This window comes from Ictidomys tridecemlineatus, chromosome 7, assembly GCF_052094955.1.
Source record: "Ictidomys tridecemlineatus isolate mIctTri1 chromosome 7, mIctTri1.hap1, whole genome shotgun sequence".
NCBI classification, from domain to species: domain Eukaryota; kingdom Metazoa; phylum Chordata; class Mammalia; order Rodentia; family Sciuridae; genus Ictidomys; species Ictidomys tridecemlineatus.
Window position 1 is genome coordinate 99,418,598 of NC_135483.1, and position 21,193 is coordinate 99,439,790.

The 21,193-nt window shown below is 39.0% G+C and overlaps 1 protein-coding gene across 1 annotated transcript in view; it reads right to left on the minus strand.

The window, feature by feature from the left end:
• Positions 1-21,193, minus strand: part of Clasp1 (cytoplasmic linker associated protein 1) — a 269,130-nt gene that overhangs the window by 129,677 nt on the left and 118,260 nt on the right. The gene's annotated exons all lie outside the window — the stretch shown is intronic.

The following is a 21,193-nucleotide window of genomic DNA, read 5'->3' on the forward strand; positions in this document are numbered from 1 at the left end:
AAACCAACATATAAAAATCAATTTTGTTTTCTACACATCACCAAGGAACTGTCCAAAAATGAAATAAAACAGTTCAACACCAGCAGCAAGGAAAATAAAATACTCCACGGGAACTTTAACAAAAGGAATGTTCAGACATACACTGTGGGGACAAGTGCATGGAGTACTGCATACATGGCTTCTGGTAAGGGCGCCCGAGTGGCAGGCCACGCCCCTCGCACTAGGCGTGTGAGAGGCAGGCCATTTACCAGGTAGGTACAGCCATGTGTTGTAATCCCTGAGCTTGCTTCAGGGCTCACTCCTCAATTGGCTACTGCAAGGACAGTTAGCAGACATTGCACTGGTGGCTGCCTATAATCTGCTTAGCTGCTGCCTGAGTATAATACATGGTAACTATGCAATAAAATCAGACCTGCTTCCTGCCTGGTCTCCAGAGGTCTTGATTAGCGACTATATTTCTTGCCCATGTGGCACCCTGGCTTTTCATTTTAACCTAAGCTGGATGATGCCTAAATCTTAACCTAAATTGGAGGATGCTTATGAAAGGCATCAAAATCACAAACCACACTGAATTAGTGTCTGGATAAAAGACTATTTTTCTTCAAAATTTCTTTTTATTTTTCCTATTATTATTGTTGTTGCTGTAGTTATTATTTTGGTAGTGGGAATTAAACTCAGGGACACTTTACCACCTACCCTTTTGATTTCAAGACAGGATCTGGCTATATTGGTGAGGGTTTCACTTAAGTTGCTGAGGCTGGCCTCAAACTTGTGATTCTCATGCTTCAGCCTCCTAAGTGGCTAGGAGGCATACATCATAGTACTCAGCTTTTTCAAAAAGTTTCTACATTCTTCTTCCATCAAAATATGAGGAGTGGACTAGCAATTAGAGAAATGCAAATCAAAACTACTCTAAGATTTCATCTCATTCCAGTCAGAATGGCAGCTATTAAGAACATAAACAACAATAAGTGCTGGCGAGGATGTGGGGAAAAAGGGACACTCATACATTGCTGGTGGGACTGCACATTGGTGCAGCCAATATGTAAAGCAGTATGGAGAATCCTTGGAAAACTGGGAATGGAACCACCATTTGAGCTAGCTATCCCACTCCTCCAGCTATAACCAAAGGACTTAAAAACAGCATTTAACATGGACACAGCCACATCAAAGTTTATAGCAGCACAATTCAAAATAGCTAAACTGTGGAACCAACCTAGATACCCTTCAGTAGATGAATGGATAAAGGAAATGTGATATATACACACAATGGAATATTATTCTGCATCAAAAGAAAATAAAGTCATGGCATTTGCAGGTGAATGGATGGAGTTGGAGAATATAATGCTAAGTGAAATTAGCCAATCCCCAAAAAACCAAATGCTGATATGTGGGGATGGGGTAGGGAGCATGGGAGGAATGGAGGAACTTTAGATAGGGCAAAGGGGAGAAAGGGGAAGAAATGGGGGTAGGGAAGATGGTGGAATGAGATGGACATCATTACCCTAAGTACATGTATGCAGACACGAATGGTGTGACTCTACTTTGTGTACAACCAGAAATATGAAAAATTGTGCTCTATACGTATAATATGAATTGTAATGCATTCTGTCATGTTACAAATTAAAAATTTAAAAAATACACATACACAAAAATATGAGGAGTGGAATATAGACATCTCCCCTAATCTAGTCAATATGCATCAGTTCTGCAATAGGACCAATCCTATTCAACTGCGCTCTGTAACAAATTATTTCTATATATACATTCAGAAGAAGAAGAAGAAAAACCTCTCCCTTGTTTAGAAAACCAAAACATGCATTTGCTTTAATCAGAAAATAGGGCACGGGTTGTGGCTCAGTGGTAGAGCACTTGCCTAGCATGCATGAGGCACAGGGTTTGATCCCCAGCACCACAATAAAAAAAAAAAACAACTAAATAAACAAAATAAAAGTATTGTGTCCATCTACAACTAAAAATATTTAGAAGAAGAAAAAGAGGAGGAGGAGGAAAATGGAACATATAAAATTTTTCAAGAAAAAGAAGAAAATGGGACATATAAAATTTTTCAACCTGGTTGGAAAGGTTGTCATTTTTCTCAGTACAAAAATGGAAAGGATACAATGGAAGCTATGCAGGGGCTAACTGAGTGCTACTCCTGCTCTTTGGGGACTAGTAATCCTTTCCTTCCCCAGAGAATGAGAATCTGAAACACTCCCAGCCATATGGTGAGGGATCACCTTCCCTTCCTTCAGCCAAGAGCTCTCTGGCAGAAAGCTAAAACCATCTCCACAAGGATACCACCAGTACAAACAAAGCAAGAAGATAGCTGAGACAAGAAAACTCAAAAATTCACTTTAGTTTTACTAATCTTGTTCGAAGAGAAGTAGCTAGAAGAAGACATGCAAATAAGACCCCACAGAAACCACAGAGAAAAATGAAATGAAAGGTGGGCAGGAGGCAAGACCCCCCAATACCTGCTCCTTAGAGGCAGTGCTGGAGCTCAGAGTCCACAGGGACAGAAGCCACTGAGTGCTGCTTCAGGGGCAGACCAAGGCTCCATTATTCTATAAGTGTCAGTCAGATGGAAATGTCCTGGCTGCTGCTTAATCTCTTATGAGCAGGTGACAGTAGGGAGGCCCAGGAGAGCCCCAGAAGAGACACAAAAGCAGAGTAGCCCTAGAATGGACCTGTTGGTTCCATGAAGAAATGTGGAGCTCCCACTGCGCAATACACTGGCTTCATTAGTCACAAGCCTGTACTCTCCCCCAGCCCCCACTGGAATCAACCTCAAGATGGGGTTTAAAAAAGAAAAAGGGACAGTAGGCTTCCTTGTCTGCAAAAAAAAGGACACAACTGTCTCCCATGTGCTGATCCACATCAAGCCCTTGTTCTCCAGACAACCCCCAGCAGTTCTCAGGCTACCAATCTTCCTCCCTCTCAGAAGGACCACACCCCTCCCTACTCAAGGAATGGAGAGCCATCAGGACCTGGAAATATGTGTCAAGGCTCTGCCCCACCCACCAAGGCAGTGAATTCTAGAACCTCTCTTCCTTCTGGACTAGGAACTGAGGGGCAAGCCTGCAGCTGCTTTAAGGTACTTGCCTCAGAGCAGAGCAGAGCAGAGCAGAGCAGAGCAAAAGAAAGCAGATCAAGAGAAGGCAGGAGAAGCGAGGCCTGATGTAAGGCTTCTGTCCCCGGGGAAAGCAGGATCCACCATCAGGTCTCTAAGCTCTCAAGTCAATTCAGACTCCATTTTACTCACACCACGCAGTATGGGCCTGTGCCAACTGCAACCCAAATAATCTTTGTTCTACAGTAACAGATTTCATGCAGATTAGACAGAATACATATAAAGACACAGGTACGGGAAAATGCAGATATTTAGACTCTATTTGTTTGATACTTTTGAATACAAAAAACAAGCTCTTTAAAACATACAAATGGAGGTAAAGAATTAGCAATAGAATTTTCCTTTAGAATGTTCTTAAAGAGTATACAACTAATTCAGGCAGATGACAGAAACGTACAAACATGACTGAGAAGTGGAGGTAGGCACAGTCAATTCACCTTTTCTAGAGCTGACTACAAAGGGAGATGATCCATTTGTCCCATTGTCAAGAAGTCTTGGTGATCTCAATGACAATTCTCTTGGGGTTACAAGAAATGTTTCATTTGTAAAGAAAAGAAAAAAGCCAAGTAAAGAATATGCCTCTACCAAGTGGCATCGATTCTTTAAATTTTCTCCAAACCCTCTATGGCCTCCTGTAATGTGGAATTCAAGACCAGGCACAGGGTCACTGTAGATATGACTTAGTCTCAAAGTAATCCTTTTGTTACTGCTATACTGAAGCTCGGGTAGATTCCCAGGGAACCAGTGTGAACCGTGCTTCCTACCCTGGGAGGGCTCGGAGGATACCACCTCTGCATGCCAACAGCACACCTGAGCATCTGTCTTCCTTCAGCTCTCAGGTGTTTCTTTATGAAGTGCAACAGTATCCCAGGTGCTCTGCTGGCAGCTAGGATGCAGAAAAAAGAGTCACAGCTCCTCCCCTTTGGAGCCTGCAATCCATCATGGGAACAGACACATAAAAGTAGCAGCAGTTATGATTCAGGGTGATGCTCTGTTGATGGCATGCACAGGACTTGCCATATGAATACAGAACACACCAAATAAATTCAGAGAGGATCCACAGTGCCCTCCTACCAACCTCCCAAAGTGACTCACTACATTACTCGTATTCAGCACTGAAGAACTTAACATTAACTGGGAGGGTCAAATGCTTTAAATGTGTGCACATCCTACTTAACTCAGAAGCACCCTGCCAAGCTGAGCAGCCACACAGCTAGAACGAATTCAAAAAAGACAATTCAAGAACCCAAGTAATAGGGACAAGAAATTTTTGTAAGGGGATAATGAACAAACCAGCGAGCTATTCCCCTGCATACAGATAGGTCCAGGAGCTCTCCTACTCTGGGGATGTCCCCACTTGGGATGTGTCCCCACTACATCCCTTTGTATTATTGATTTTGAGACAGGGTCTCGCTAAGTTGCTTAGAACCTCACTAAGTTGCTGAGGCTGGACTTGGTTGGACTTGTGGTCCTTCTGCCTCAGCCTCCCAAGTTGCTGGGATTACAAGCATGCGCCATCATGCCCAGATCAGCATGAATTTCCTTGAAGAAAGAAGAGTCAAGGTAATTTATAGAAGGAATAGGAGGCTAACTGTTATTTGATTTGAAAAATCATCTTTTTCCTTTGTCTATTCACTCAAAAACTACTTGAGTGATTACTACATTTTCAGGCACTTATCTGGGTCCTGGGAATATAAGCAAATCCTGCTAACTGCCCACAGGGAACTTTCTGTACAAAGAGATACAATGACATTTGTAGACACAAACCTGTGATAAGGACAATAAAGGAAAACGGAGAATGTTCTGTAACAGAGTGGAGAAGGCAGAGGGTGGTGAGAGACCCGGTGGACAGGGTGGCCCAGGGAAGACAATCACACCACATTGCTTTTGCTAAAGGCATAGACTCATCTGAAGAGGCAGGGATTCCTCAGATGTCTCTGTCACTGATGGGGAATTCACAGTAGGCGAGGGAAAAGGGGAGGAAGGAGTTATCAATTTGCTATGAGCAATGAAGCAAATGCATGCCTTCAGTAGAAACAGGACAGGGCTTGCTCCTTCAGCAGGAAAGGAGCCCCACAATAAGATGGTGCCCTTCTCTTTCCCTGCCACAACCTCTACCACCTGGGTCCCGCCTCACGGCCACTAGCACATTACACGCAGTTCACCCCAGCTGATCTGACTGCAGAAAACTGAATATAGGAAGCCACATGAGAACACAATTTTCATTTGTATACAAAGAAACCCAAGTAAAATGAAAACACCAGAAATTAACTTGAATACAGAGGTATTTTCTCCCTCCCCAAAATTTTTAGAGCAAATGCGGTTACTTATTCAGCTTTGACCTGGTGGAAGAACCATTAAACCCCACTAATCATGTCAAAAGAACTTTCCATCTGACTGCTCAGTGAATTCTCTAAGCCCCAAATGTCTGTGGGTCCATGTGTCTTCCCTGACAGGGTCAGCATGTCATCTGGGCCCAGCATAAGGAGCTGTATGATCCTGTGGCATGCCAGCAGTGACAGGGCTGGCTCAGCTCCTGCCTCATTGGAACCCAGAATAGCCTCATTGTGAATATCCATCATACAGACAGGCCAATAATAAGTCTCCTGACCTCAGAGCTCTACTTCTCCATGCTAAATAAGAGTTCTGGCATTTCTGGGCATGGGGTAAAATCAATGTGACAATGTGCAATTTCACCAAGATTCACCAAGAGAAAACGCAACAATAATTGGAAGTCAGTCTTCCGCATATAACCCTCGCCTTTGGAGGCAGCACTTGTAGTGGTGAAAAGTACAGATTTCAAAAAGCTCGTCCAACTTCAGAGTCCTAGTAAAACCTGCAGTTTAGTTGCGTTGCTTATTTCTCATTTGTAGAATGAGGATCATTTCACAAGCCTTTCTTGTATGTATGCAGAGGATGTGTTTTAAACATCTGACCTGCACCAGGCACTGGGCTGGCTGCTGGCAATCATGTAAGCCAAGCATCTGTCACTGTTCTAACAAAGTTGACCACTTCTTGGTACCATGAGCCTTGGGAAAACAAATTCCTAGAGGCCACAGAAGCCTAGTATATTAATCCATTTTCTGTTGACAATGAACAGTACCACGGCCAGGATAGCTTATAAAGAAAAGAGGTTTATTTTGGCTCATGGTTCTGGTCCAAGGTTAAGGACCCACATCTAGTCCAGCTTTCTTACTGGCAGAGTCCCAAAGTAGCCCACAGCTGAAACAGGAGCTGTGAATGTGCACGCATGTCCTCTGATTTCTCTCCCTCTTTTTATAAAAAGGACTCAGTCATGGTGGCTACACCTTGATGACCCTAACCTAATACTTCCCACAGGCTCCATCTCTGTATACTACAGTCAGAACAAGTTTCTATCTCTTAATATTTTACAATGCAGATTGAATATCTACCAGAAAGCCAGACATAGCAGCACACACCTATAATCTCAATGACTTGGTGGGCTGAGACAGGAGAATCGTAAATCTGAGGCCAGTCTCAGCAACTTGGCAAAATTCTGTCTCAAAATAAAAAATAAAAAAGGGCTGGGAACCTAGCTGAGTGGCAAAGCGCCCCTAGCTTTCATTCCCAGTACCAAAACATAAAAAGTAGAAATAAATGAATTTCAACCAGGAAACCTGGAGGCACATTCAAACCACATCCAGACCCCGGCATCCAGGGAAGGTAGTCAGTCCCAAGGAGGCCTTTGCAATGTGACCACAGAACTGGGCAAGTTGTTAAGCTGAGTGAAGAGTAAAGTGAAGTGTATTCTAATGAGAGCACAGGCCACAGGCAGTGAACAAGAACTGGTGACTCAAAATAATAACTACAATAATGACAACATCAAACTCCTTCGTGGTAGTATACTAGAAAGTAGCAGGGCACTGATATTGCCACTTGTCCCTCACAAAAGTACTAAAAGGTATAGGCCTTATTTTAATTGAGCATATTCTGAGTTGATTTTTAAAATTTCAATGAGGAAGGTAGAGGTTTAAGCAACTTTAAGGGTCAGAAACAGGGCTGGGGTGTAGTGTAGAGGTGGGGAGCTTGACTAACACCTCAGCAAGGGTCCTGGGTTCAGCCATAAAATAAAAAACATACATGAACAAAGTTTGTATACTGATGACTAAAAGTTAAAACTGGACTTCCAGGAGTCAACATCTAGAATTTCAAAACCTAAATAATTTCTGAAAGTCATATTCACAAGAAATCACAGTGTATCCTTTTACTGATTAAATATTTGATTTCTCCCTTTGACCTTATTTTACCTGGAAATTTGCCCTGAAAGGGTTATACTTAATGTCAGCATCCCAAACCTACAGGCATCAGATCTACACCTTGCACTCTTTTGGAAATGTCATTTTAATTATCACTGTACCCACCCTGACCCAATTCTTCTTGACAGCAACTATGTAGGCACAAAAGCAAATCAACTGGAAAAACTCAGAGCTGAATTTGGGAAAGGGTTCCTATCAGAAAGTTCCTCATACTTAAAAGTCATTATATCAAGAGCGATTTGCCCTTTATGCAGATAACCCTTCGAACATCCTTCTCTGTTCTAATGACCTTATTCTCAGGAACCCTCTTAGCTAGAGACAAATAACCATAACTTCTGTATAAAATGACACAGAGAAATGACAATTTTAAAAAGAAAGACCAATGGTCTACTCAATCAATCCTCTAACAGCAGCCCCAAAGATACAAACCCACTGACAAAATTCTATGCACATCAGTTGGTCTCACCACCAGTCACCCAAGCCAAAACACACTGTCCTTATCCTGCCCTCTTCCCTGACCATCTCCCACAACTTCCTTCCCTGACCATCTTCCACATCCCATCTCTTGTCTCATCGAAGTTACCCTAATTCTTCTCTCCTTCCTTTCTCTTACCAAAATTATTCCTTATTCCTGTTACTGAAATAGTTACCCTACTGGTTTCCATGACTAAGCTTTTTTTTTTTTTAAATAAATGACACTAGATGTTTCAAACACTCAGTGTGTTAAAAAAATAAAAAATAAAGTAAGAAGACATAACCCAAATTCCAGATAAACTGTTACCTTTTTCACAGAACAAAATTAATGCACTGTAAACATGGTTAAATAATTCAGATATTAACAAAAGAAAACAAGAATAAACAGCTTATTTCCCAACCCCCTTATTTCTTCAGTTTTTTTTTAATTAAAAAAATTTTGGATTAGTATTAGATTTATAGAAAAGTTGTAAAGATAGTACAACAAGCTGAGAGCAGTAGCATAGGCCTGTAATTCCAGCAATTTGGAAGGCTGAGGCAGGAAGATCACAAGTTCAAAGCCAACATTAATGTTTATAGCAGCTCAATTCTAACAATAGGTAAGCTGTAAGAACCAACCTAGGTGCCCTTCAACAGATGAATGGATGAAGACAATATGGTGTATATATTTATATATATATTATATATATATATATATACAAATACAATGAAATATTACTTAGCCTAAAAAATGAAATTACAGCATTTGCTGGGAAATGGATGAACTGGAGATTATCATGCTAAGTGAAATAAGCCAGACCCCCCAAAAAACCAATGTTCTCTCTGATATGTGAATGCTAACACATAATTAAAGATGGGGGAGGGAAGAACAGAAATTCAGTGGATTAGACAAAGGAAAGGAAGGGGATGGGAATAGGAAAGAAAGTAGAATGAATCAGATATAACTTTCCTGTGTCCTTACATAAATATACGACCATTGAAATTCCACATCATGTACAACTGCAAGAATGGGATCCTAATTAGAATAAGTTATACTCCATGTGTGTATAATATGTTAAAATAGTCACTATTACCATGTATATCTAAAAAAACGACAAAAAGGAGTTCAAGTCCAGCATCAGCAACTTAGCTTAACAGTATGGATTTACAAATATTTATTTTATATTTTGGGTTAAAATCAAACAGTACTGGGCCAGGCTGTAGCTCCTTGGCAAAGTGTTTGCCTAGCACGTGAGAGGCATGGTTATAAAGTATTTATCTTGTTATAGTCCTTGCTCTGGTTCTAGAATCAGCCACTTCCCCAAGAGGTTTGGTGGTATTAGAAACAAGATCTGGGAAGTGGGTGACAGCTTCTTCTAGCTCTGATTCTGCAACTTGCTCTCTCTCGTGTGCGCACTGTCTGTCTCTCTCCCTCCCTCTCTCTCTCTCTCTGTTTCTTTCTTTCTTTGTTTTTGGAACTGAGGATTGAACCCAGGGATGCTTTACTACTGAGCTACAGCCTCAGATATTTTTATTTTGACACAGGGTCTCTCTAAGTTGCTTAGGGCCTCACTAAGTTGCTGAGGCTGGCATCTTCTTGCTCAGTCTCCTGAGGCACTAGGATTGTGCACCACTGACCCAGCACAACTGCTTTCTTTAGCTAGCATTCCATGTCTATAAAAAAGCTATATCTTACACCTAAGTCCAACTTTCACTTCTCATTAGATCACCTACAGTGGAATGATATCCATGTACCAGGCCCAATGCCCCTGTGCCCACCATCTGCATGTATCCTCTTATCTACTCTTCAAGGTGGCACAGGAATCACCATCTCCAATTTGCACCAGAGGACACCCAAATGGACAAGCCTCAGGTGACAGGCTGCTCTTGCACAGGGGTGCTCCCACATGGAAGGACTCCACTGTCACACTCATTCCATCCCTGAAGGCACTTACAATCCATTCGCCTACACCAGTAATCTCAAAAGCCTCCTAAAGGACTGGTGGTATTTTTTTGGCTGATTCACACCAGTCTGCGCTAAACAAAGAAGAAGAAAAGCTGGTGAATTTCTCTTAAAGATATTTTATCTCACTTACATGACTACCCTGCATTCTGAAATTATATTTTTCCTACTAGTCACCATGATCAGCCTCCCTTAATCACTCCATTTTTAAAATTTAACTCTATGAAAAGTTATCTTAGCTTCTTAGCAAGGTACACAAGAAGGCCCTTGTCCATCTTCTCCACATTTTCTCCTACATGAACACCAAACTGCTTCTAGAAACGCACTCATCATGTTTGAATCATAATTTTCTTTCCCAGAATCTGCCTCCTGAATCTACCAGGCAAACAACTGACAAGGAACATCACATTTTCAAAGCAATCTTTTGGTTATAGGGTGCAAATTCCTGTTTTAATAATATTTCTTTCAATGCTTTCATTTTCTAATTATTCCCTACAGTAACTATTGATGGCACAACCGCAGAATCAAAGAAATCAACAATCAACTCAGTAGCATAGGCCTGTAATCCCAGCAATTTGGAAGGCTGAGGCAGGAAGATCACAAGTTCAAAGCCAACATTAATGTTTACAGCAGCTCAATTCTAACAATAGGTAAGCAGGCAGACAGCACTCAGCCTGACAGGAGCAGAGCAAACAGGAGGACTGGTTAAAGACTAAACGCTCAGGATCCTTCTCTCTGTCCCTCCACTGACACTTAAGAAAGCCTGACGCTGCAGGCCTCCTCTCATGGTTTGCTTGCCAGGAGGATCATTTAAAAAAAAAAAAAAAAAAAGTGGGAAAGTGTTCTGAAAATACTAAAACACTCCACACATGGTGGGAGAATAGCTGATATTAAAATCTGAGGATGGTCAGTGGTTCCTTGGCTAAGTATAGATTGATAAAGGATTTAAATATGCCACTGCTACAGGAAGAGCCTTTAATTCTTGTTTCCTACCACATGCTCAGCTACTTAAGGTAAAAGTTAGCAATGCTGCTAAAGCTTGCATCTCGGGTAACAGTGACCAAGCAGGCAATTTGAAACGAAATTCCATGCAAAAAGTCTTTATTTTAACTCAGATGCACAAGGCTTTCTCCACAGTCTTTAACATTAAACAGTTGCCACCCCTATTAATGTGCTGTTGTTTAAAACAAAACAAGATGCAACTTCAGACTAATGGTACTTTTAAGTCACACACTTTTCAAAACCTCAAATACAAGCCTCCAAAGAAAAGACACTTTAAGAGCATAAATTATTTAATGCTCTTACTCCAGGTATTGATTTCCGATAGCAGCCTACCCTGAAAATAGAATATACTACAGCGAGCTATGAAACCAAAAGCCATACTGTCACTTTGTACATTAAATTCCCATCCTAAGAATGACCAGAAATGTGGCTTTTTCCAATATTGCAACATTCAGCCAAACTTTTAACTTTGGTTTCAGCCAAACCTAAGTCGACAAAAATATACATCCTTAGCAGTCCCCTACAATACAAGCACAGAGCAAAAGTGGCAGATGTGTGCCCATTTCCCCACAGTGGGAGACTAACAGACACTTTTTATTGTGCACAATTTCACTCTGCGGAATACCTGCTTCAGTGGAAGGGTTTGGAAATACCCTTCAGAGACAATAAATGAAAGCCTGCCAGAAAAAGCAACACCAGGACGAGATAGCACACAAGTTGTCCCATCCTATCAAATCCCCTCTGCTCAAAATGCAAACGTGGTTCACACAGCCTTTCAGAATCACTTCAATGATGGGTAAAAACCTCCATGGAAAGACTGATGGCTACTCAGTAGACTGTGGAAAACACTTCACACCTTGTGTAATTGTTCTTTTCCACTTTGGCATTTACAAGATTCTCCCTTTGAAGGGAGGAAGAAATTTAAACAATGATTCTTAAGATAGAAACAGCATCCTTCCACCGCTGATTCATATGTGCTTTGCTTTTCTACACTCTTGGTGAAACTTAGCTATTTCTACCCAGTAGATTCTTTTTAAAGGCATTAGGCTTATTAACAAATGCCCAGTAACTACAAAAGCAGATTCATTTTCAAAACCTACATACTGTGAACATAAGACCAGAGAAAAATGAAAAGCATATGAAGTAAACAGTCTGATGAAAACCCAGCTAGCCTTTGCTTTCTCTGCCTCCTCCTCCTCCTCCTCCTCCTCTCCTAAGTCTGAAGGTTGCTAACGTTGATGTTCAGACAACTGTTTCATAATTTTCTCCATCTAAATTCAATTAACATTCATTGCAGTTATTACATTTCATACATGATTTTCCATTCCCAAAATATAAAATATTTTAGGAATTTTATTTCCTGCCTAGTCAAGCAGTAAAAATCACAAACATTTTCCAGAATATAGGAGAACAGCCTACCTCTCCCAGCAGTCATGACTGTCAGTGATCTTGGTACCAAATAAAAACACTGCTCTGAAAGCTATACCTACTCACAGCAACTTAAGCATCAGCAAACTCTCCACCCACATGCTTCTTCAGCGAGATCCAGCACCAATGACAACTGCCACCCTATTCCAAAATAAAAGCCTAGACTCTATGTAACACTGACTTTTCAAAAGAGGGGAAGGGAGCAGACCTTCTCTAGCTGACTATACTCATGTAAGAGCCCTCTTTAAAACTTACTAAAAAATCATTTTTAACCAACTAACCTGATTTTCCTCACTCAAGAAACAGAATATCCCTAACATAAATCTTAAATTAGAAAAATAACAAAAAGTAATCTCATTTCCACATAGAAAACAGGCTGTTCATTTAACTGTGTTACTTAAACTGGTATCAGAAACAGTCTTTTCTGGGCTATTTTAAGTGGACCTCTTAACAGAGCTCAATACATTTACCAGCCTTGTAACACGTTACCCACGTAGTTGTGACTATGGAAACACTTCCTAAGATACTGAACCACCACCCCAAGCCTTGCAAGCTGAAGTCTAATAAATAAAAGAAGGGGGAAGGGTGGGAACCCATGAGCACCTGATCCACTTATTCATAATCACAGCTATTAACAGCCAGGAGTGAATAATAATAGCTTGGCTTCTTAATAAAGATTCTCTTTTAAAGGAATGCTTTGTCCCGGCTACACCTGGCAACAATTCAGACCTTACCTAATACAATGCAGCATTAGTCTGTTTGTTTTCATACTTAAACAGGCATTTCTCATTTTCAATAAAGTAAAAATACCTTGTAACAGTTTTCAACTTATAAAATTTTTAGTATAAAAACAGGATGCATTTGGCAGCAAAATGATACCCTAGGTACAGTCATGTATGTACAAGGTCAATAATTTTATGATTATGTTACCTAGTTGTTTATAGTTTTAATCTGCAAACATTTTGTCTAGCTACAGATTATGGAATTTTCATAGATTTAATTGACATGACACTTCTATTTTTCATAAACATGTTAGCTTTGCTTAAGAAGCCCAAAAGCATGTTTCTTTTTTTTTTTAACCAAATTAATGTGCATAGGCCTCACTTCAATCAAATCCAATTAGGGATCATTAAGTGGCTGCAGATAAAGGACACTGACTACTCCATAATTACTGGCTCTTTCATTCTCAAAATCCAATTCTCCTATGAGCATAAGCACATCTGCATGATTAAAATACTTACACAGAAAATAATTTGCTTTTTGAAACTCATGGAAAGAAAAACTATAATTTTTGCTTCAAGGGGTTTGCTAATTATATGGAGATGGGAAGGAGAAAAAGAAACATCTATATGGCAACATATTTTTAACTCCCTTATTCTTGCCATTCAAAGCTGAAGGGCCTTCGGGTAACCTAGCAACAAGGAGGAATCATACAAAGATGAAGTATTCTATTACAGACAGCACATTTTACATTGCTACTCGGGCTGCTATTTCATTGCTGTTTTTAGTCACAATTCTATTATACTTAAAAATAATAATAATAAGCCCACAGGCTGTATACAAAAATAATCAACTGAACTTCATAAGACATCATTTTGAACATGTCAAGAACTATAGTCCAAGACAAAACCCATTTATTCTTTAAGAGTACTGCCATTATATTTAACAGTTTTTTCCAACTTAGTGCAAATCCAGAGCTTTTGTTTCTGATGCAAAAGAGCATTACTGTTTACAAATAACGAAAGAAAAAAAAATAGACAAATTGCATTTCATCAAAATTTAAAACTTTTGTACCCAAAAAAATACTATTAAGAAAGTGAGAAGATAGCTCATTTGTAAATCATTTATCTACTGAGTCTTATATCCAGAAAGAATTCACACAGCTCAACAACAAAAGACAAATAACCCAGTTAAAAAAAATGGGTGAAGGACTTGAATAGAGACTTCCATGAAAGACCTGGATATGGCCAACAAACACTTGAACACATCATCACTCATTAGGGGAATATAAATCAAAACCACAATTAGATACCACTTTACCAAGTAGGATGATTACAATTTTTAAAAAATGGAAAATAATAAGTGTTGCCAGAATGTGAAGAATTTGGAAATTGCTGGTGGGAATATAAAATGGTGCAAAACCACTGTGGAAAACAGTTTGGTAGTTCCTTAATAATTTAAATGGAATTACCATAAGATTCAGCAATTCTAGTCCTAGGAAAACAGTACATACTCAAAGGAGCTAAAAACAGGTGCTCAAACAAAAACTTGTTCATAAGTATTCAGACAAGTGTTCAAAGAAGCACTTTTGTAATACCCAAAAGGAGGAACAATTCAGTGACTACCTAGAGATTAGTAGTTGTATGTTATCAGTGAATAATAAACATGATTGAACTATACACTGAATTGGATGACTGTATAGTACGTGAATTCTCTCAATACAGTAGTTTTTCACAAAAGCATTACTGTCAATTTAATGAAAACGTACATTACATTTTAAATGCATGCCCCCCTAAACCTGAAATTCTTAAAAAAAAAAAGTATGAATTTATTCTCAAATGGTGTCAATTTAAAAAATAAATATTCTCCTAAAATGGAGAAACTGGAGGAGAAATCAATCATTCTGAACACCACACATGTCCCAGACATAGTAAGAATTTTACACATGATCTCACTTATTCTGCACATTATCTCTTCAGGGTATTCACTCCATGTGACAGCTAAGCAAATGATGGCTCACAAGAATTAAGTCATTTGTCCAAAGTCACACATCACACTAAAGAGAGGTACAAGCAGCCTTTCCTACAAAAGTATGTTCTCATGTTTTGATCACCTTCTAGTTTCTCTGACACTGTGTCTACTCTTCTGGGGGGAACGTGGGCACTTACACTTCAAAATGAATGACCATAAAGTTTGTTAAACACAATTGCCACCTGCCCAATGGTTAACTGTCAAGTCCTTGTGCTGAGTACAGGCTGCTAAGTTTTCACAAATGGAAGTCTGAAAAACACAGATCACTGTAAAGACACTTTTTGGGTCAGCCTAGGTAGCACCTCTGTAAACAGGCTGCCCACTAAATGCAACAGGCCTGCAGGCCTTCACGTGATTGGAACCTAAGCTGTTTAGGACCCTAGAAGGGAGCCCTGTACTGCCATTCATTCTCTCCTTCAGTTTACTGAGCTCTTCAGCAGTGAACACAAGCAACATGCAACTCATATGCAACACTCTGGAATCCCACCAGTAAATAAGAATTCATGGGGAAAGCTGAAGAAAAATGAATCTGGTCACCTCAGATGCAAAGTGTTCACGTGTGCCATCAAAATTACTACGAGACAAAAAAGGAAAATGTGACTGGCAAATGTATCAATCAGAATGACTGTTCACTGGGACTGAGAACACAAAACAGACTATGAGGTTTTAGTTCCAAGAATGAGCAAACCCACACAGTGTCTATACCTGGGAGGCTCAAAGTCCAATGCAGGAGACAGACAGATGTGAGCCAACTAATCACCAAACAAAAACCTGCAGGCGTGACAAAAGCCAAGCATCCAAGTAGAGAATGCCTGGAGATGTTTGCCTGAAGAATCCGACACCGTTTGGGAGGGAGGGAAAGCGTCCCAGTGGGCAGAATATGGAGCAGGGCTGTTTCACAAGGAAGACCCAGTCAGTGCCCTTTGTGGTACTGAAGCCCTCCCCCAGCCCTATCACCATGTAATTAATATACCAGTACTAATGGTTTTTCCTTTCTCTTTGGAAACAAATGGGATTTATAAATCAAAAGTTTCCCTCTGTTCTTAGGAAATGAGAATGACAAAGGTGTGGGTCTTTTTCAGAGTTTGTTTGCAAAATTTCAGAGAAAAATACTCCTGTTCTAGAACTGATACTCAGTTTTTATTTTCTTATTTCTACTTCAAAGATAGAGAAGGGGACATGCCCATTTCTTGAACCCGACTCAGATGAGGTGATTAGTGACAACTTCGTCATCAGACCAGCCCATCATTTCTGATGGGTAGAGATAAAACAAGACTGGTGTGGTACTGATAAAAGTTGAAGCTGAGTTAGGGCTACATGGGGGCTCATTAATCTATTTTACCCACTTTAGTATGTATTTGAAACATCCCAAATAAATTAAAAAGGAAGACGATCAGAGACTTCCCTCCCAGCTTTGAAGATCTCAGCCAGCAGTGCCTGATACACATCCAATCCTTGGCTACAGGGAGTGCCCACCTCAGAGAAAGCAGAGGTCCAATTTGCTCAAACATGGGACAAAATAAAAATCTTACAAACTAACATATAAAGCACAGTTCATCTAACATTTACATGCTATTTAACGCTGTCTCTGGAGAAGGAAAAAAAAAAGGGAACAAGAGAAAAGCTTCCAGTTTCCATCTCTTTTGCCTCCATTTTCCCCCGGAGGTGAGCAGGCATCACTGTAGCAAGGCTTTATGGTGGAACAACAGATGGAGGGGTGAAGACCCGGGCAGGAGGCACGCTCCCAGGCTGGCTCAATAGCTCAAGAAAGATTAGACCTGACCAGCAAGCAGGAGATGGGGAGAAGTGGGTGGGTTCAAGAAACACTTAAGTGACAATCCATAGGGATCAATAATAATATACACGAGAAGAGAGGTACAGAAGATCAGAGAAGAGATGCTACCTAAGCTTTAATTGACATGCCTAGATGGATAATAGAAAAATCATGCACAAAGGAAGTACAGAAAATATTCAGGATGCAGTGATATTTATTGTTTTCCATTTTCTTTCAGTTAGAAGTAGAATATAAATATGGCTTTAGATACATGTCTCAAATACAAGAAAAAATGTCAGGCACACAGCTGCCTCACATCCAGTTCTTGCCTCATGCAACCCTGAGGCAAAAACTGGAAGGGAGATAAACATTTATGAAAAGAATGTGATACGATTAGTAAATACAACTATAGCCACAGAAAGTATAAGTAGAAAGAAGGTATTGCCGAAGAACGGAAAAGGACTGGGATCGAGCTTTAAACAAATTGAAGGAGATAAGAAGACACAGACCAAAAGAAGAAGAAAGAAAGGAAAAAAAGCTATAAACAAGCCATTTCTTGGGTATAACACCTAACGTACATACAACAAAAGAAAAAACAAATGAAAAAGTTGGAACTCATCAAAATTAAAAGCTTTGTATTTCAAATGATAGCATCAATATAGTGAAGGAGAAAAAAATCCCACAGAATAGGGAAAAGTATTTACAAATTATACCTTAATAAGATTATACTAGATAAAACCTTATGCTGGATACCACCAGCATGTATAAAGAACTCTTAAAACTCAATAATAGACAGCTCCATTAGAAATGGAGCTACCCATCAGAAATGATGGGCTGGCAAGGGATCTATCTGAAAAGAAAGTATATAAACGGTCAATAAGAACCTGAAAAAAGATATTATTACTTATTAGAGACATACAAATCAGAATCATGAGACACCACCATGATGACTGAAGTAGAAAAAGAAAAATTAAAGTAGAAAAGAAAGACAATAACAACTGTGGGCAATTATGTGTAGAAACTGGAACTCTCTTACTCGGCTGGTTAAGAATGTAAAACAGTGCAGCTACTTTGGAAAATAGTGCGAGTCACTCAAAAAGTTAAACATATAACCCAGCAATTCCACTCTGGTATACAGAAATGAAAATGTATATCCAAAACAAAATCTTCTACATGAACATTTTCAGCAGCATTTGTAACAATAAACCAAAAGTAGAAACAACTCAAAAGTCCATCAACAGATAAAGAAAATGCAATTTATCCATACACTGGAATACTGTTCAACCATCAAAAAGGAAGAAGTACTGATACATGCTACCATATAGATGAACGTTAAAAATAGCATGCTAAAGTGAAAGAAGCCAGACAGAAAAGTCACATATTGTGTGACTCCATTTATATAAAATGCCCCAAATGGCAAAACCATAAAGCAGAAATTAGGTTGCTAGAGATGAGAGGCAGAAGGGAATAGTAAGTTCGTACTAGTGGACACAGTTTTTCCTGGGAGTGATGAAATATTCTAGAATTAAACGATGGTGATGCATGAACATTTTTTTTTTAAGCATAAAAAAGAAACAGCTCTAAATCCTGTACTTTAAAAAAGTGAAATTTTAGGAGGTGAACTATATGTGTATTCACAATTTCTAAAATATTCTGAGGACTTAAAAAAAAAAAAAGTCCGATATCTATCTGTGACAAAAACTCAGAAAAATAATAGATGAAAACTACCTCATGTTGATAAGGAACACCAAAAACCCCACAGCTTACATCCCATCAATGGTGAAAGACCCAAGATGGGAAACCAGCAACACTGTCCAGTCTTACTCTATACAGTGCAGGAAGCTATAGTAATGCAATAAGGTAAGAAGGCTTACAGATACGAGAGAAAACTGTTCTCATATGCAGATGATATGATAATTATATAGAACATTCCAAGAAGTTACAAAATCACTAAGTTCTGAAAAACTGCAATCTAAGCTTGTTTAGCTTAAAATTTCATGCAGGTCTATACTTTCAGCTCTTTACTAACTGAAGAAAGCAGAGTGAATGAGCTTTGAGAAAGTAGAACAGTCAATGGTCTGAAGTCTAGAAAGTTTAAAAAACAATTTCATCTTTTTAAATAATGGGAATTGTTGAGCAAAAATTTTTAAAAAGGAGGAGGAGGAGTAGAAGCAGGACAGAGGGACAGATTTTTCCATTGCTGCTACAATTTCTTCATACCACCCAAATGTTCAGTGATCTTTATCAAAGAAGAAAATTAAGTAGTTTGTTATTTGACAGTTAATGAACATCTTACTGAGCTCTCAAAGTTCTATAGAGTAGTATCACCATTTGGGAGTAGTAACATCATTTGGATTTTATACAAAAACTCAGAAAAATAATAGATAAAAACTACCTTTATACATATGCATTTATATTACTTCTTTCCTTGAAATAACCATATTTGGCTCTAACCATTTAAATATTAATACTACATTATCACAGTAAGAAGCTAAAAGTATAGAACCCCAAGAATTTTTAGATTGTCTTCCTTACCATTTGCTATTTTTTAACACAGATGCCTAAAAGAACTATTTTCACCTTCAATCCTACCCTAAGCCCATATACACCTGCAGACAAAGAGTAGCGGATACACTTATAATCACACACAAAATAAGGAAATGTGGGGGAAATATTTACACCTAGACATTTAGATTACAGTGTTGCTATGATGCACCCAGTGTTACACAACTTTGGTATTCCTGATGCTTAAATTTATATTTTTCACATTCAGTGAAATCCACAGTGAAAAGGCCCCAATACAGATTTGATTCTTTCCCCAAATGCTGGCACTATAATGAGATTCACTTTCATAGTGATAGGAGAGGCTATAAAGTACAAACTTGCTTTTCTGCTACTACTTCTAATTCCTTGCCCAGCATTTTATCTTAGTAGCAATGGTTTTTAAACTGAGAAACCACACAAACTAAACAAGTTCACACAAAACTAAAAAGCATGTGTCAGGCAGCTAACTGCCTGGGTCCCTACCTCTGGATATCCATCAGTTCCATTCATCACCGGCCCACAACTCAGACACCAGAGTTCAGTTTTAAGCTTTACCCAGGATATGACATGAAAATCATATACAAATTTGCAAGCTAACAGAGAAAATGATGCCATAAATAAAATTATCTACAAATTATACAGTTATAGGAAAATGAACTATAAAAAAATTTTATGAAATAAAAATGATTTTTGATGGTAATAGCTAAATAATGATAAATATTATTCATTTTTTTCTTTTAATATAATTTATATTTTTATAATCATGAAAAATAAGTAAGTGGGATTAATAAAAGTAATTTTAAATCACTTTAAGCATTTTATAAGAAGCATGCTATCCAAAGCAAAATTCCTTAGGAATAATAATGGAATAATGGTGGGTATACAGCAGAGTGTGTCAAAAGACCCAAACTCAGGCTGGGGTTACAGCTCGGTGGTAGAGCACATGCCTGGCATGTGTGAGGCACTGGGTTCGATTCCCAGGACCACATATAAATAAATAAATTAAATAAAGGTCCATCAACAACTAAATATTAAAAAAAAAAAAAAAAGACCTGAACTCTCGTTACCTGCTGTCTGGCCTTACATACCAAGCATGCAACATTTTTGACACACTCAAAATACTTAAAATCTGAAGGCTATTTTATGATATATGACCCTTAACAATTCTAAAACAGGTATGATGCAATGATATTGTCAGTTAAAAGTTCTTAGGGGCAATTGACCTTCTGATGACTTTTCATTCATGCAGTAATTCACTCCTGTCTTTTCCTTCTTTTCTGGAATTTGACTTGATCTCAAAAACAAGCTCACTGTATACTAAAAAGAAAAAGGGAGCTAGAAACAATAGGCTGCAGCTCATTTCATTTATTCAATAATATTTATTTCATACCTACCACATTTCTGGGATATTTGAGGCACTAAGCTCATGCTCAGTGGGAATAAAAAAAAAAAGAAAATAAAATTAAGTTCCTGCCTTCATGAGCAAACAAATATTTACTGTGATAAGTGCTAGAAGGAATCAATCAGGGTTAAGGGCAGAGATCCCTTGAGGACTAGACATGCTGTTCTGGGTGGCTCTCTAATGAAGGGATGCTACAGCAGTGATCAGGATGAAGTGAGGAAGAGGGTACATGATACCACAGAGTGAATGTTTCAGAAAGAAGGAAAAATAAGCATAGAGAAGCGGGGCACAGTGGCGTTCACCTGTAATCCAGCGGCTCTGTGGCGGCTGAGGCAGGAGGATCATGAGTAAAAAACTAACCTCAGCAACTTAGTGAGGCCCTAAGCAACTTGGTGAGACTTTGTCTCAAAATAAAAAATAAAAAGAGCTGGTTAAGCATCTTTGGGTTCAATTCCTGGTACCAAAA